At 45.5% G+C, this 15,160-nt stretch overlaps 3 non-coding genes across 3 annotated transcripts; all 3 read left to right on the forward strand.

The window, feature by feature from the left end:
- Window positions 1-1,256: 1,256 nt before the first annotated feature.
- On the forward strand, window positions 1,257-1,330 carry trnai-aau (transfer RNA isoleucine (anticodon AAU)). The gene has a single exon. It is a non-coding gene; the product is annotated as a tRNA-Ile (tRNA).
- A 2,564-nt stretch (window positions 1,331-3,894) lies between these two features.
- trnai-aau (transfer RNA isoleucine (anticodon AAU)) lies at window positions 3,895-3,968 on the forward strand. Its single transcript has one exon. It is a non-coding gene; the product is annotated as a tRNA-Ile (tRNA).
- Window positions 3,969-4,738: 770 nt separating this feature from the next.
- On the forward strand, window positions 4,739-4,811 carry trnak-cuu (transfer RNA lysine (anticodon CUU)). Its single transcript has one exon. It is a non-coding gene; the product is annotated as a tRNA-Lys (tRNA).
- The last annotated feature ends 10,349 nt before the right edge of the window (window positions 4,812-15,160 follow it).

The raw sequence follows: 15,160 nt of genomic DNA on the forward strand, positions 1-15,160 counted from the left end.
TTGGGCACCCAATTAAAAGCGCCGGCCACGCTCTAGTATCTCTCATGCTCTGAGAGAGATAAATGAAGTGAGTTAGATCCAGTTCATTCATTTGAGCAATGAACGGATCTTTAAACAATAATTCAGCGAGCAGAAATCAAACCTGCGAAGGAAAACTCCATTTGATCTTGAATTTAACGCTTCAACCACTCGGCGATCGCAGCGGCACATGGCAGTACTTGCATGGCTGTAGATGCTACTTTGCACTGCCAGTTGCTTCAAACGATGCCCGATAGACCGGCGTTGTCTTGTAGCTTTCCCAGGAGCTTCATTTGATTCGGTGGGTCAAGTTTGGGAAATGGAACGATTTGCACCGGCAGCTTGTGGTAGTATATTACATCATTTTCATTCCCGGTCATGAACCACTGCAGCCACTGCAGAATTCGGTGCCACCCACGGCCGATCGGCCATCCTTTCAGACCTCTTCTATCCATCCAATCACGTTTTCTATTCCGATGTAGAGAAATGTCGAGTTGCACACTAACTATTTCCTCCGTTCTCTTTCGCAAACAAATCACTGAACCAATCTTCACAAGTCACTCAGGAAAAATAATTCAGATCAAAATCATTAGCTTCCGAAGGACCTGCGAGGACAGACTGACCAAACCTGCGTTCAGTCGTGAAGCTTGTGGGTGTGTTGTGATCCTAAGGGACAGAGACAGGCCTGCGACACAGAGCGAAGGCAGGAACTCAGAAATGTGGCCATAAATGGGCAGACAGTCAGTCACAATCATTGATTCTGACACACGGCCCGGTAGTTGTTCAGTCAGTCGGGGAGCGAGGCCTGCAGCCAGCAAACAAAAAGCCTGGCCTGAGAATAAGGCAGAGACCCAATCAGACGGATAAACAGACAGACAGATAGACAGACAGACATCTGACTCAACGTCAAAACGCAGCGTGATCGAATCACGTTGCGGTGATATCATTTTCACAGTAGCTCAGTGTCCTGCCCACAGGTTTTATAGCGGGGCAGTGTTTTATGGATGGGCTGTTCATTGTTGGTAAAATAATATTGATCGGAATTTAATTTGTTACATTAAAGTGCTCTTTGTTTGTTAATTTTGATCTACATCCTCGACAATGTGTACAGAAACAAGTAACAATGTTCAAGGGATGTGGTGTCATCAACATTCGTCCAAAAACCCTGTCAGCCGGTGTAAAAATAAACACAAACTGCCCAACACGTGGGTAAGCCCATAAAGCTAAAATGCATACATGGCTGGTTAGCTCAGTTGGTTAGAGCTTGGTGATAATAACGCCAATGTCGCGGGTTCGATTCCCGTACGGACCATAAGGTTCCTATTGCAATATTTTGGTAACTTTTAAAAGTTCAGCAGACTTTCCAAACAAGCGAATCCACACAAAATGTCATGAGGTAAATTTTTTGGAGTAACATCCATTAATATGTTTTCTGATCTATCATTTTGAGGTCCAAAGTGGACAGCCTCAAACTTGCTTACATTGAAATCCATTTGCCGCAGTTTTGCCCATTCACTTAATCTAGTAATATCTCTCTGCAATCTCATTCTTCCATCCACACTGCTTATAATTCTGTCTATCTTTGTGTCATCGGCAAACTTGAATATGTGGTTCCCGATCCCGTCATCTAATATCAATGAGACCGCCTAAATTGGGGTAAATTCACATTCAGCTTCAATCTCCACATCATCTGGAGACATTTTATTTGCTCCGTGTGTGTTGCGCCTTGGAAACTTCTTAACTTTGTCCTCTGGAGCTCAAATATCATTCAATTCGAACAACTGCAAAGATGTCAGAATCCAATTAGTGACTTTTCACTAAAAAGCAATGAGATAACAGGGCCATTCAATTCGAACAACTGCAAAGATGTCAGAATCCAATTGGTGACTTTTCACTAAAAAGCAATGAGATAACAGGGCTCGTGCGGGATTTGAACCCGGGACCTCTCGCATATTTCATTAGAAAAACGCCCAAAGCGAGAATCATACCCCGAGACCAACGAACCGCTTGCTAGAAAGCCCTGCATCCGGTCTAAAATTTCACCATAGTCTTCAGCCGATCGGCTATCCTTTCCAACCGCTTCTGTCCACCCAATCTCGTTTTCTATTCCTATTTGCAGCAATATCAAGTTGTAGACTACCTATTTCCAGTCACCAATATTAGCCTCTCTTTACTAAATTCGTTTACAATGTACGACTTGTTTTTTCAAATAATACTTTTCAGAATTAGTTAATCTGAAGCTGCATTGGCATCTGTCTCGGCATCGTCAGAGTATACAAGCTACCAGAAGTATATTTTACTCACATTGCTGGTTTCTTTCACTGTGAGGGCGAAGAGACAAAAATGTGGAGACATTAGCTACGAATTTATCAGCTGGGTTGCACCTTTACTTTTCCGACCGTCTCAGTCTTTTTTTACTTTACCTTTCCCTGCTGGTGTTGCAGGTTAGATCAGCCTTTACCGTTCCAGGAAGCCTGAGAAGTCCATCAGGGGACAACATAGAGACAAGGAGAGATAGAGAGATTCATGTAAATAAAGTCGCTTATAAATGGGTGGTTCTGCAAAGTAGCAGAATTTTAGTTGCAGATTGAGCAAGATTCTTTCTTGTGTATTTGAATTTTGCAAGAGTACATTGGGCACCCAATTGAAAGCGCCGGCCACGCTCGAGTAGCTCTCATGCTCTGAGAGAGATAAATGAAGTGAATTAGATCCAGTTCATTCATTTGAGCATTGAACGGATCTTTAAACAATAATTCAGCGAGCAGAAATCAAACCTGCGAAGGAAAACTCCATTTGATATTGAATTTAACGCATCAACCACTCGGCGATCGCAGCGGCACATGGCAGTACTTGCATGGCTGCAGATGCTACTTTAAACTGCCAGTTGCTTCAAACGATGCCCGCTAGACCGGCGTTGTCTTGTAGCTTTCCCAGCAGCTTCATTTGATTCGGTGGGTCAAGTTTGGGAAATTGAATGATTTTCACCGGCAGCTTGTGGTAGTATATTACCTCATTTTCATTACCGGTAATGAACCACTGCAGCCACTGCAGAATTCGGTGCCACCCACAGCCGATCGGCCATCCTTTCAGACCTCTTCTATCCATCCAAACACGTTTTCTATTCCGATGTAGAGAAATGTCGAATTGCACACTAACTATTTCCTTCGTTCTCTTTCGCAAACATATCACTGAACAAAACTTCACAAGTCACTCAGGAAGAAATAATTCAGTTCAAAATCATTCGCTTCCGAAGGACCTGCGAGGACAGACTGACCAAACCTGCGTTCAGTCGTGAAGCTTGTGGGTGTGTTGTGATCCTAAGGGACAGAGACAGGCCTGCGACACAGAGCGAAGGCAGGAACTCAGAAATGTGGCCATAAATGGGCAGACAGTCAGTCACAGTCATTGATTCGGTCGTTGTTCAGTCAGTCGGGGAGCGAGGCCTGCAGCCAGCAAACAAAAAGCCTGGCCTGAGAATAAGGCCGAGACCCAATCAGACGGATAAACGGACAGACAGATAGACAGACAGACATCTGACTCAACGTCAAAACGCAGCGTGATCGAATCACGTTGCGGTGATATCATTTTCACAGTAGCTCAGGATCCTTCCCACAGGTTTGATAGCGGGGCAGTGTTTTATGGATGGGCTGTTGATTGTTCGTAAAATAATATTGATCGGAATTTAATTTGTTACATTAAAGTGCTCTTTGTTTGTTAATTTTGATCTACATCCTCGACAGTATATACAGAAACAAGTAACAATGTTTAAGGGATGTGGTTTATTCAATATTCGTTGTAAAACCCTGTCAGCTGGTGTAAAAATAAACACAAACTACCCAGCACGCGGGTAAGCCCATAATGCTAAGCTGTATACATGGCCGGTTAGCTCAGTTGGTTAGAGCGTGGTGCTAATAACGCCAAGGTCGCGGGTTCGATACCCGTACGGGCCATAAGTTTCCTATTGCAATATTTTGGTCACTTTTAAAAGTTTGGCAGACTTGAGAAACAAGCGAATCCACACAAAATGTCATGAGGTAAATTTTTTGGAGTAACATCCATTAATATGTTTTCTGATCTATCTTTTTGAGGTCCAAAGTGGACGGCCTCAAACTTGCTTACGTTGAAATCCATTTGCCGCAGTTTTGCCCATTCACTTAATCTAGTAATATCTCTCTGTGATCTCATACTTCCATCTGCACTGCTTATAATTCTGTCTATCTTTGTGTCATCTCTCTCTATGTTGGCGGAATCCATAATGAGAGGTTTTAATCTTGAAATTGGAGACAGACCAATCAGGCAAGAAATCAGGAATTACTTTAGCAAACAAAATACGGCCGAAAGCTGGAACTCTCTCGGCCAAAATGATGTGGATTGTGGCTCAATTCAAATTTTCAAGACTGATATTGATAGATCATTTCTCGGTTTGGGTTCCAAGGGATTTGTGTCCAAGGCGGGGAAGGAGAGTTGAGTTGCAGATCACATCATGATCGAATTGAATGGCACAGCAGGAAGAGGGGCTGAATGGCCCTCTCCTGTTCCGATGTTCCTTTTCAGCTCAGCGTGGTGCTGAATGACGTGCAAAAGACATCAAACTGACTCCAGAATGAAAATCAGGTGCACAGAAGGAGAAACCCTGAGATTGCAGAACGAACTGAACCCCTGCAGCAAAGCCAACAGCTGTCTATCTACAATAATAGAATGGGAAAAATTTTAGCAACCAGCCCGCCGAGCTCAGTCGGTAGAGCATGAGACTCTTAATCTCAGGGTCGTGGGTTCGAGCCCCACGTTGGGCGATTTGTGTTCTATTTTTCACAATGGGTAATAAAATTTTCAAATTGCAACCTCTTTTCTCGAGTTCATGAAATCCAGTTAAAAAACAGACACAACACTGAGCTGTGTGAAATGAAACCTTGAGCGTTGGCAAATATCCAGTCCCTCCCGATTCGACCTTCTCATTCCCTCCAGATGGGACACGGCAGATTATCGGTTCAATCGGCTTCATTTATTGCTGTTATCAAAAATGTTGAATGTTCGAAATTGTAATATTTAGAAGATGATATCTCTGGATCCATTCGCCTCTCTGATACCTCCTGAGCCCCCCTTACCCTCTTTGATTCTCGCTGAGCTCCTTAACTTCTCTGATACACTCTGTCTCTGACCTCAGAGAGTCCATCATCATCTTTGAACCTTGTCAGCGTTCTTTACCTTCTCTCATACCCACTGAGTGCCCCTTGCACAGATCTGCCCTGAGCCCCCTTACACTCTCTCAGACTCGGCAGTCCTTCCCCTCTCTCAGTTCTTAATGTACTCTCCGATGCCCTCTGACAGTCCCTTCCCTTCTCTGAGCCCCCTGACACTTTCTGATGACATCTGACTATCCCTTCCCCGCTCTGAGATCCCCTTACACTCTCTGATACCCTCTGACAGTCCCTTCCCCTCTCTGAGATCCCCTTGCCCCGATGGATCGCCACTAAGAAGCCATTAGGCTCCCTGATACATTCTCAGAAACCATTACCCTCCCTGATATCCAAGTGCGATGTAATTTTACAGGTGGATCGACCGGTCTGTCTTAAGGATGAGATCCAGAATTTGTTCGGTCGCTGCTACTTCGGACTCTCGGAATCTGAGAGCTCTATCGGCGATCGGTACCGATCTGCTACTATAAACTGGGTGTGGGTTTATGAGCGCGCTGTTGCTTTATAAACCGAATGAGTTTATATATGAGAGCGATGTTTATATGTGAACTGTGGGTGTAAAAATATGAGTGCGATGTTTATATATGAACTGTGGGTGAGTATATATGAATGCGATGTTTATATGTGAACTGTGAGTGAGTATAAATGAGCCACAGCAATGTGGTTGATTCTTAATTGCCCTCTGAAAAGGCCTAGCAAGCCACTCAGTTGTAAAATCTCGCTAATAAAAGTCATAATAAGAATAAAACCGGACGGACCACCCGGCATCGGACCACTAGGCACCGGACACGACAAAGGCAAACCAAGCCCAGTCGACCCTGCAAAGTCCTCCTCACTAACATCTGGGGACTTGTGCCAAAATTGGGAGAGCTGTCCCACTGACTCGTCAAGCAACAGCCTGACATAGCCATACTTACAGAATCATACCTTTCAGCCAACGTCCAAGATTCTTCCATCACCATCCCTATGCATGTCCTGTCCCACCGGCAGGACAGACCGACCAGAGGTGGCGGTGCAGTGATATCCAGTCGGGAGGGAGTGGCCCTGGGAGTCCTCAACATTGACTCTGGACCCCATGAAATCTCATGGCATCAGGTCAAACAAGTGCAAGAAAAGCTCCTGCAGATTACCACCAACCGCCCTCCCTCAGCTGATGTATCAATCCTCCTCCATGTTGAACATCACTTGGGGGAAGCACTGAGGGTAGCAAGGGCACAGGATGTACTCTAGATGGAGGACTTCAATGTCCATCACCAAGAGTGGCTCGGTCGTATCACTGCTGACTGAGCTGGCCGAGGCCCGAAGGACATAGCTGCCAGACTGGAACCAACACGAGGGAAAAAGTTACTTGACCTCGTCGTCACCAATCTACCTGTCGCAAATGCATCTGTCCATGACAGTATTGGTAGGAGTGACCACCGCACCGTCCTCGTGGAGACGAAGTCCCGTCTTCGCACTGAGGACACAATCCAACGTGTTGTGTGGCACTATCAGCGTGATAAATGGGATAGATTCAGAACAGGTCTAGCAGCTCAAAGCTGGGCATCCATGAGGAGCTGTGGGCCATCAGCAGCAGCAGAATTGTATTCCAGCATAATCTGTAATATCTTGGCCCGGCATATTCCTCACTCTTCCATTAATAAACAAGCCAGGGGATCAACCCTGGTTCAATGTGGAGTGCAGAAGAGCATGCCAGGAACAGCATCAGGCGGATCTAAAAATTAGGTGCCAACCTCGTGAAGCTACAATTCAGGACTACATGAAAGCTAAACAGCGGAAGCAACATGCCATAGACAGAGCTAAGCGAATCCACAACCAACGGATCAGATCAAAGCTCTGCAGTCCTGCCACATCCAGTCGTGAATGGTGGTGGACAATTAAACAACTAACGGGAGGAGGAGGCAGTGTAAACATCCCCATTCTCAATGAGGGCAGAATCCAGCACGTGAGTGCAAAAGACAAGGCTGAAGCGTTTGCAACCACCTTCAGGAAGAAGTGCCAAGTGGATGATCCATCTCAGCTTCCTCCCGATATCTCCACCATCACAGAAGCCAGTCTTCAGCCAATTCGAATCACTCCACTTGATATCAAGAAACGGCTGAGTGCACTGGATACAGCAAAGGCTATGGGCACCGACAACATCCCGGCTGTAGTGCTGAAGACTTGTGCTCCAGAACGAGCTGCGCCTCTCGCCAAACTGTTCCAGTACAGCTACAACACTGGCATCTACCCGACAACGAGGAAAATTGCCCAGGTATGTCCTGTCCACAAAAAGCAGGACAAATCCAATCCGGCCAATTACCGCCCCATCAGTCTACTCTCAATCATCAACAAAGTGATGGAACGTGTCGTCGACAGTGCTATCAAGCGGCACTTACTCACCAATAACCTGCTCACCGATGCTCTGTTTGGTTTCCGCCAGGGCTACTCGGCTCCAGACCTCATTACAGCCTTGGTCCAAACATGGAAAAAAGAGCTGAATTCCAGAGGTGAGGTGAGAGTGAATGCCCCTGACAACAAGGCAGCATTTGAGCGAGTGTGGCACCAAGGAGCTCCAGTAAAATTGAAGTCAATGGGAATCAGGGGGAAAACTCTCCAGTGGCTTGAGTCATACTTAGCAAAAAGGAAGATAATAATGGTTGTTGGAGGCCAAACATCTCAGCCCCAGGACATTGCTGCAGGAGTTCCTCAGGGCAGTGTCCTCGGCCCAACCATCTTCAGCTGCTTCATCAATGACCTTCCCTCCATCATAAGGTCAGAAATGGGGATGTTCGCTGATGATTGCAAAGTGTTCAGTTCCATTCGCAACCCCTCAAATAACGAAGCAGTCTGAGCCGGCATGTAGCAAGACCTGGACAACATCCAGGCTTGGGCTCATAAGTGGCAAGTAACATTGGCGCCAGACAAGTGCCAGGCAATGACCATCTCCTATAAGAGACTGTCTAACCACCTCCCCTTGACATTCAAAGGCATTACCATCGCCGAATCCCCCACCATCAACATCCTGGGTCTCACCATTGACCAGAAACTTAACTGGACCAGCCATATCAATACTGTGGCTGCAAGAGCAGGTCAGATATTCTGCGGCGAGTTACTCACATCCTGACCCCCCAAAGCCTTTCTACCATCCACAAGTTACAAGTCAGGAGTGTGATGGAATACTCTCCACTCGCCTGGATGAGTGCAGCTCCAACAACACATAAGAAGCTCGACACCATCCAGGACAAAGCAGCCCGCTTGATTGGCACCCCATCCACCACCGTAAACATTCACTCCCTTCACCACCGGCGCACAGTGGCTGCAGTGTTTACCATCCACAGGATGCAGTGCAGCAACTCGCCAAGGCTTCTTCGACAGCACCTCCCAAACCCGCGACCTCTACCACCTAGAAGGACAAGGGCAGCAGGCACATGGGAACAACACCACGTGCACGTTCCCCGCCAAGTCACACATCATCCCGACTTGGAAATATATCGCCGTTCCTTCATCGTCGCTGGGTCAAAATCCTGGAACTCCCTTCCTAACCGCACTGTGGGAGAAGCTTCACCGCACGGACTGCAGCAGTTCTGGAAGGCCAATTAGGGATGGGCAATAAATGCTGGCCTCGCCAGCGACGCCCACATCGCATGCACGAATAAAAAAAATGCGATTTTTATATATAAGCTGTGGGTGACTATCAATGAATGCGATATTTATATATGAGCTGTGGGTGAGTGTATATGAATGCAATGTTTATATATGAACTGTGGGTGTTTATATATGCGTGCGATGTTTATATATGAAATGTGGGTATGTTTCTATGAGTGCGATGTTGATATATGGACTGTGGATTTGTATATATGGGTGCGATGTTTATATATGAACTGTCGGTGTATATATAGGTGTGCGATGTTTAAATATGAACTGTGTGTGAGTGTGTATGAGTGAGATGTTTATATCCGAACAGTGGATGTGTATATATGAGTGCAGTATTGACATATGAACTGTGGGTGTGCATATATGAGTGCGATGTTTATCTATGAACTGTGGGTGTGTATATATGAGTGAGATGTTTATATATGAACTGTGGGTGTGTATATATGAGTGAGATGTTTATATATGAACTGTGGGTGTGTATATATGAGTGCGATGTTTATATATGAAATATGGGTGTGCATATATGAGTGTGATGTTTATATATGAACTGTGAGTGTGTATATATAAGTTCGATGTTTATATATGAACTGTTGTTGTGTGCATGAGTGCGGTGTTTATATCTTGAACAGTGGATGTGAATATATGAGTGTGATGTTTATCTATGGACTGTGGTTGGGTATATATGAGTGCGGTGTTTATATCTTGAACAGTGGATGTGAATATATGAGTGTGGTGTTTATATATGAACTGTGAGTGTGTATATATGAGTGCGATGTTTATATATGAACTGTGAGTGTGTATATATGAGTGTGATGTTTATATATGAACTGTGAGTGTGTATATATGAGTGTGATGTTTATATATGAAGTGCAGTAAGAAACAGCAAGGCGTCGCTGGGGTGATATTTTCTTGCAAGACAATGGCGAAAAATTGCATTTGCTTTGGTGTCCCAACAGCTCAGTCGCGGTTGCATTAGACTGAAAACTTAAAGGTCTTTGGTGTAACCCAGTGTTTGGCAGTTTTTGGTTATTTAGTTTCTTCTTCTTTGGGTCGATTCTCGCATTTATTTGCAGTGAAATTTTATCCCCGCCACTGAAGGATTGGGGATGGAACAGAGAGACATCAACGATGGGAAATATTTATATCGTCTGCATTTGGTTTTTATTTCTCTGTTACCTTCTGCCTTTTCCTCTTGGTTTTTCCTCTCTCGGTGCCGGGTGACCATTTGATTTGATGCATTTGTTCTAAACTGATCCCTTTTCCACATCCCGGGGCGGTCAGACCCGCTCTGTCTTTCTGTTGTTGCTGATGATCATTAATGGGAACAGGCCGCGAGTTGAATGTTTCTCTGCAAACCGGAGAAAGAAAAAGAAAAAGAAAGACGTGTTTCTCCGGCCCAGGGGTAAAGTTACAATGGATGTTATTCAATAAAATTGTCCCGTGAATTTGTCTGTGGATCTGATTGTAAAGCTTGGATTTTAAAATTACGAAAACCCAAAACAAAGGCCCTTATCAGCCCATACAACAATCAAACCCGCGATCACGACATGATGGCATGTTTTACTCCAGCAAGCTGTGCAACCAGTCTCCTAAAATGCAGTCTGAAAAGCGTTTCACATACAAAACAAATCATTATTAAACTTGTGACTGTCACTCGGTAACCACGTTAGCGTCTCTTTCAGTCTGCAACAGAAAGTTATCGGTTGGTTAATGGTGTTTACAGAAATATTCCTCTTTTCGTCGAGTTTATTTGGTTTCATGTAATTAATTATAGAGGTGTGAACGCCGAATCATAACCACGAGCCCACCAGGCACCTGTACGGACAGTTCACCCAATCCGGTTACTTTGATCATCTGCCCTACTCTGCTAGAAAAACAATAGGATGAACAGCCCTTGTCTGTGAAAAGGTTTCCTCTCCCATTGATCAAACTAATGTGTGCAATTGATAAACTTGAGTGAATTGCGCTCGAAGCAGATCTGGAAAATGCGCAATGCAGCCGCACAGGAATTCCAAATCCACTCTACGTGGAGGAAAAGGAGTGACAGAAACAGAAGGAGATGCCACGTGAAAGATTTGGACCCGGACCTGCTGCATGAGACTTTAAATGTTGTCAGCCTTTAACTGCAGCTCACAGTGTCAGAACAGTCATTGTTATCATTTGCCTTTAAGGTATCTTCTTGTACTGCATCTCTTCAATATCCCCGGGTTGTTACAGCACTGTTTTCTTCAAATTAAATCCCATTGTGAAAACATACACGATTTCAAACCAAAGCGAGGTGTGTGAGATTCATAGAATCATAGAATCATAGAAGTTACAACATGGAAACAGGCCCTTCGGCCCAACATGTCCATGTCGCCCAGTTTATACCACTAAGCTAGTCCCAATTGCCTGCACTTGGCCCATATCCCTCGATACCCATCTTCCCCATGTAACTGTCCAAATGCTTTTTAAAAGACAAAATTGTACCCGCCTCTACTACTGCCTCTGGCAGCTCGTTCCAGACACTCACCACCCTTTGAGTGAAAAAATTGCCCCTCTGGATCCTTTTGTATCTCTCCCCTCTCACCTTAAATCTGTGCCCCCTCGTTATAGACTCCCCTACCTTTGGGAAAAGATTTTGACTATCGACCTTATCTATGCCCCTCATTATTTTATAGACTTCTATAAGATCACCCCTTAACCTCCTACTCTCCAGGGAATAAAGTCCCAGTCTGTCTAACCTCTCCCTGTAAGTCAAACCATCAAGTCCCGGTAGCATCCTAGTAAATCTTTTCTGCACTCTTTCTAGTTTAATAATATCCTTTCTATAATAGGGTGACCAGAACTGTACACAGTACTCCAAGTGTGGCCTCACCAATGCCCTGTACAACTTCAACAAGACATCCCAACTCCTGCATTCAATGTTCTGACCAATGAAACCAAGCATGCTGAATGCCTTCTTCACCACCCTATCCACCTGTGACTCCACTTTCAAGGAGCTATGAATCTGTACTCCTAGATCTCTTTGTTCTATAACTCTCCCCAACGCCCTACCATTAACGGAGTAGGTCCTGGCCCGATTCGATCTACCCAAATGCATCACCTCACATTTATCTAAATTAAACTCCATCTGCCATTCATCGGCCCACTGGCCCAATTTATCAAGATCCCGTTGCAATCCTCGATAACCTTCTTCACTGTCCACAATGCCACCAATCTTGGTGTCATCTGCAAACTTACTAACCATGCCTCCTAAATTCTCATCCAAATCATTAATATAAATAACAAATAACAGCGGACCCAGCACCGATCCCTGAGGCACACCGCTGGACACAGGCATCCAGTTTGAAAAACAACCCTCGACAACCACCCTCTGTCTTCTGTCGTCAAGCCAATTTTGTATCCAATTGGCTACCTCACCTTGGATCCCATGAGATTTAACCTTATGTAACAACCTACCATGCGGTACCTTGTCAAATGCTTTGCTGAAGTCCATGTAGACCACGTCTACTGCACAGCCCTCATCTATCTTCTTGGTTACCCCTTCAAAAAACTCAATCAAATTCGTGAGACATGATTTTCCTCTCACAAAACCATGCTGACTGCACCTAATTAGTCCCTGCCTCTCCAAATGCCTGTAGATCCTGTCCCTCAGAATACCCTCTAACAACTTACCCACTACAGATGTCAGGCTCACTGGTCTGTAGTTCCCAGGCTTTTCCCTGCCGCCCTTCTTAAACAAAGGCACAACATTTGCTACCCTCCAATCTTCAGGCACCTCACCTGTAGCGGTGGATGATTCAAATATCTCTGCTAGGGGACCCGCAATTTCCTCCCTAACCTCCCATAACGTCCTGGGATACATTTCATCAGGTCCCGGAGATTTATCTACCTTGATGCGCGTTAAGACTTCCAGCACCTCCCTCTCTGTAATATGTACACTCCTCAAGACATCACTATTTATTTCCCCAAGTTCCCTAACATCCATGCCTTTCTCAACCGTAAATACCGATGTGAAATATTCATTCAGGATCTCACCCATCTCTTGTGGTTCCGCACATAGATGACCTTGTTGATCCTTAAGAGGCCCTACTCTCTCCCTAGTTACCCTTTTGCCCTTTATGTATTTGTAGAAGCTCTTTGGATTCACCTTTGCCTGATCTGCCAAAGCAATCTCATATCCCCTTTTTGCCCTCCTGATTTCTCTCTTAACTCTACTCCGGCAATCTCTATACTCTTCAAGGGATCCACTTGATCCCAGCTGCCTATGCATGTCATATGCCTCCTTCTTATTTTTGACTAGTGCCTCAATCTCCCGAGTCATCCAAGGTTCCCTACTTCTACCAGCCTTGCCCTTCACTTTATAAGGAATGTGCTTACCCTGAACCCTGGTTAACACACTTTTGAAAGCCTCCCACTTACCAGACGTCCCTTTGCCTGCCAACAGACTCTCCCAATCAACTTCTGAAAGTTCCTGTCTAATACCATCAAAATTGGCCTTTCCCCAATTTAGAATTTTAACTTTTGGGCCAGACCTATCCTTCTCCATAGCTATCTTAAAACTAATGGAATTATGATCACTGGTCCCAAAGTGATCCCTCACTAACACTTCTGTCACCTGCCCTTCCTTATTTCCCAAGAGGAGGTCAAGTTTTGCCCCCTCTCTAGTCGGGCCATCCACATACTGAATGAGAAATTCCTCCTGAATACACTCAACAAATTTCTCTCCATCCAAGCCCCTAATGCTATGGCTGTCCCAGTCAATGTTGGGAAAGTTAAAGTCCCCTACTATTACCACCCTATTTTTCTTGCAGCTGTCTGTAATCTCCTTACATATTTGCTCCTCAATTTCCCGTTGACTATTTGGGGGTCTGTAGTACAATCCTATCAAAGTGATCTCTCCCTTCTTATTTTTCAGTTCTACGCATATGGACTCAGTGGGCGAACCCTCGGATATATCCCCTCTCACTACTGCCGTGATGTTCTCCCTAATCAAGAACGCAACTCCCCCTCCTCTCTTACCTCCTGCTCTATCTTTCCTATAGCATCTGTACCCTGGAACATTGAGCTGCCAGTCCTGCCCCTCCCTTAGCCATGTTTCAGTAATAGCTATAACATCCCAGTCCCATGTACCCATCCATGCCCTGAGTTCATCTGCCTTGCCCATCAGACTTCTTGCATTGAAATAAATGAAGTTTAATCTAGACTTCCCTTGGTCTTTGCCCTGCTTTCTCAGACCATCTGTCCGGTCATGTTCTGTACACTCTCCCTTACTGCCTTTTGTTTCTGTCACCACTTTATTTCCCACTGACTTCCTGCATCGGTTCCCATCCCCCTGCCACATTAGTTTAAACCCTCCCCAACAGCACTAGCAAACACTCCCCCTAGGACATTGGTTCCAGTCCTGCCCAGATGCAGACCGTCCAATTTGTACTGGTCCCACCTCCCCCAGAACCGGTTCCAATGGCCCAGGAATTTGAATCCCTCCCTCTTGCACCATCTCTCAAGCCACGTATTCATCTTAGCTATCCTGTCATTCCTACTCTGACTAGCCCGTGGCACTGGTAGCAATCCTGAGATTACTACCTTTGAGGTCCTACTCTTTAGTTTAACTCCTAACTTCCTAAATTCAGCTTGTAGGACCTCATCCTGTTTTTTACCTATATCGTTGGTGCCTATATGCACCACGACAACTGGCTGTTCACCCTCCCCCTCCAGAATGTCCTGCAGCCGCTCCGAGACATCCTTGACCCTTGCACCAGGGAGGCAACATACCATCCTGGAGTCTCGGTTGCGTCCGCAGAAACGCCTGTCTATTCCCCTTACAATCGAGTCCCCTATCACTATAGCTCTGCCACTCTTTTTCCTGCCCTCCTGTGCAGCAGAGCCAGCCACGGTGCCATGAACCTGGCCACTGCCACCTTCCCCTGGTGAGCCATCTCCGCCAACAGTATCCAAAACGGTATACCTGTTTTGGAGGGAGATGACCGCAGGGGACCCCTGCACTGCCTTCCTACTCTTCCTCTGTCTATTGGTCACCCATTCACTATCTCCCTCAGTAATTTTTATCTGCGGTGTGACCAACTCACTGAACGTGCTATCCACGACTTTCTCAGCATCGCGGATGCTCCAAAGTGAGTCCATCCGCAGCTCCAGAGCCGTCAAGCGGTCAAACAATAGCTGCAGCTGGACACACTTCCCGCAGGTGAAGGAATCAGGGATACAGGAAGGAGCCCTGAATTCCCACATCTCACAAGAGGAACATGACACGGCGCTGGGATCTCCTGCCATGACTTAACCCTTAAATTAGCTTAAGAACAACTACAATG

Source organism: Heptranchias perlo, chromosome 20 (assembly GCF_035084215.1).
Source record: "Heptranchias perlo isolate sHepPer1 chromosome 20, sHepPer1.hap1, whole genome shotgun sequence".
NCBI classification, from domain to species: Eukaryota; Metazoa; Chordata; class Chondrichthyes; order Hexanchiformes; family Hexanchidae; genus Heptranchias; species Heptranchias perlo.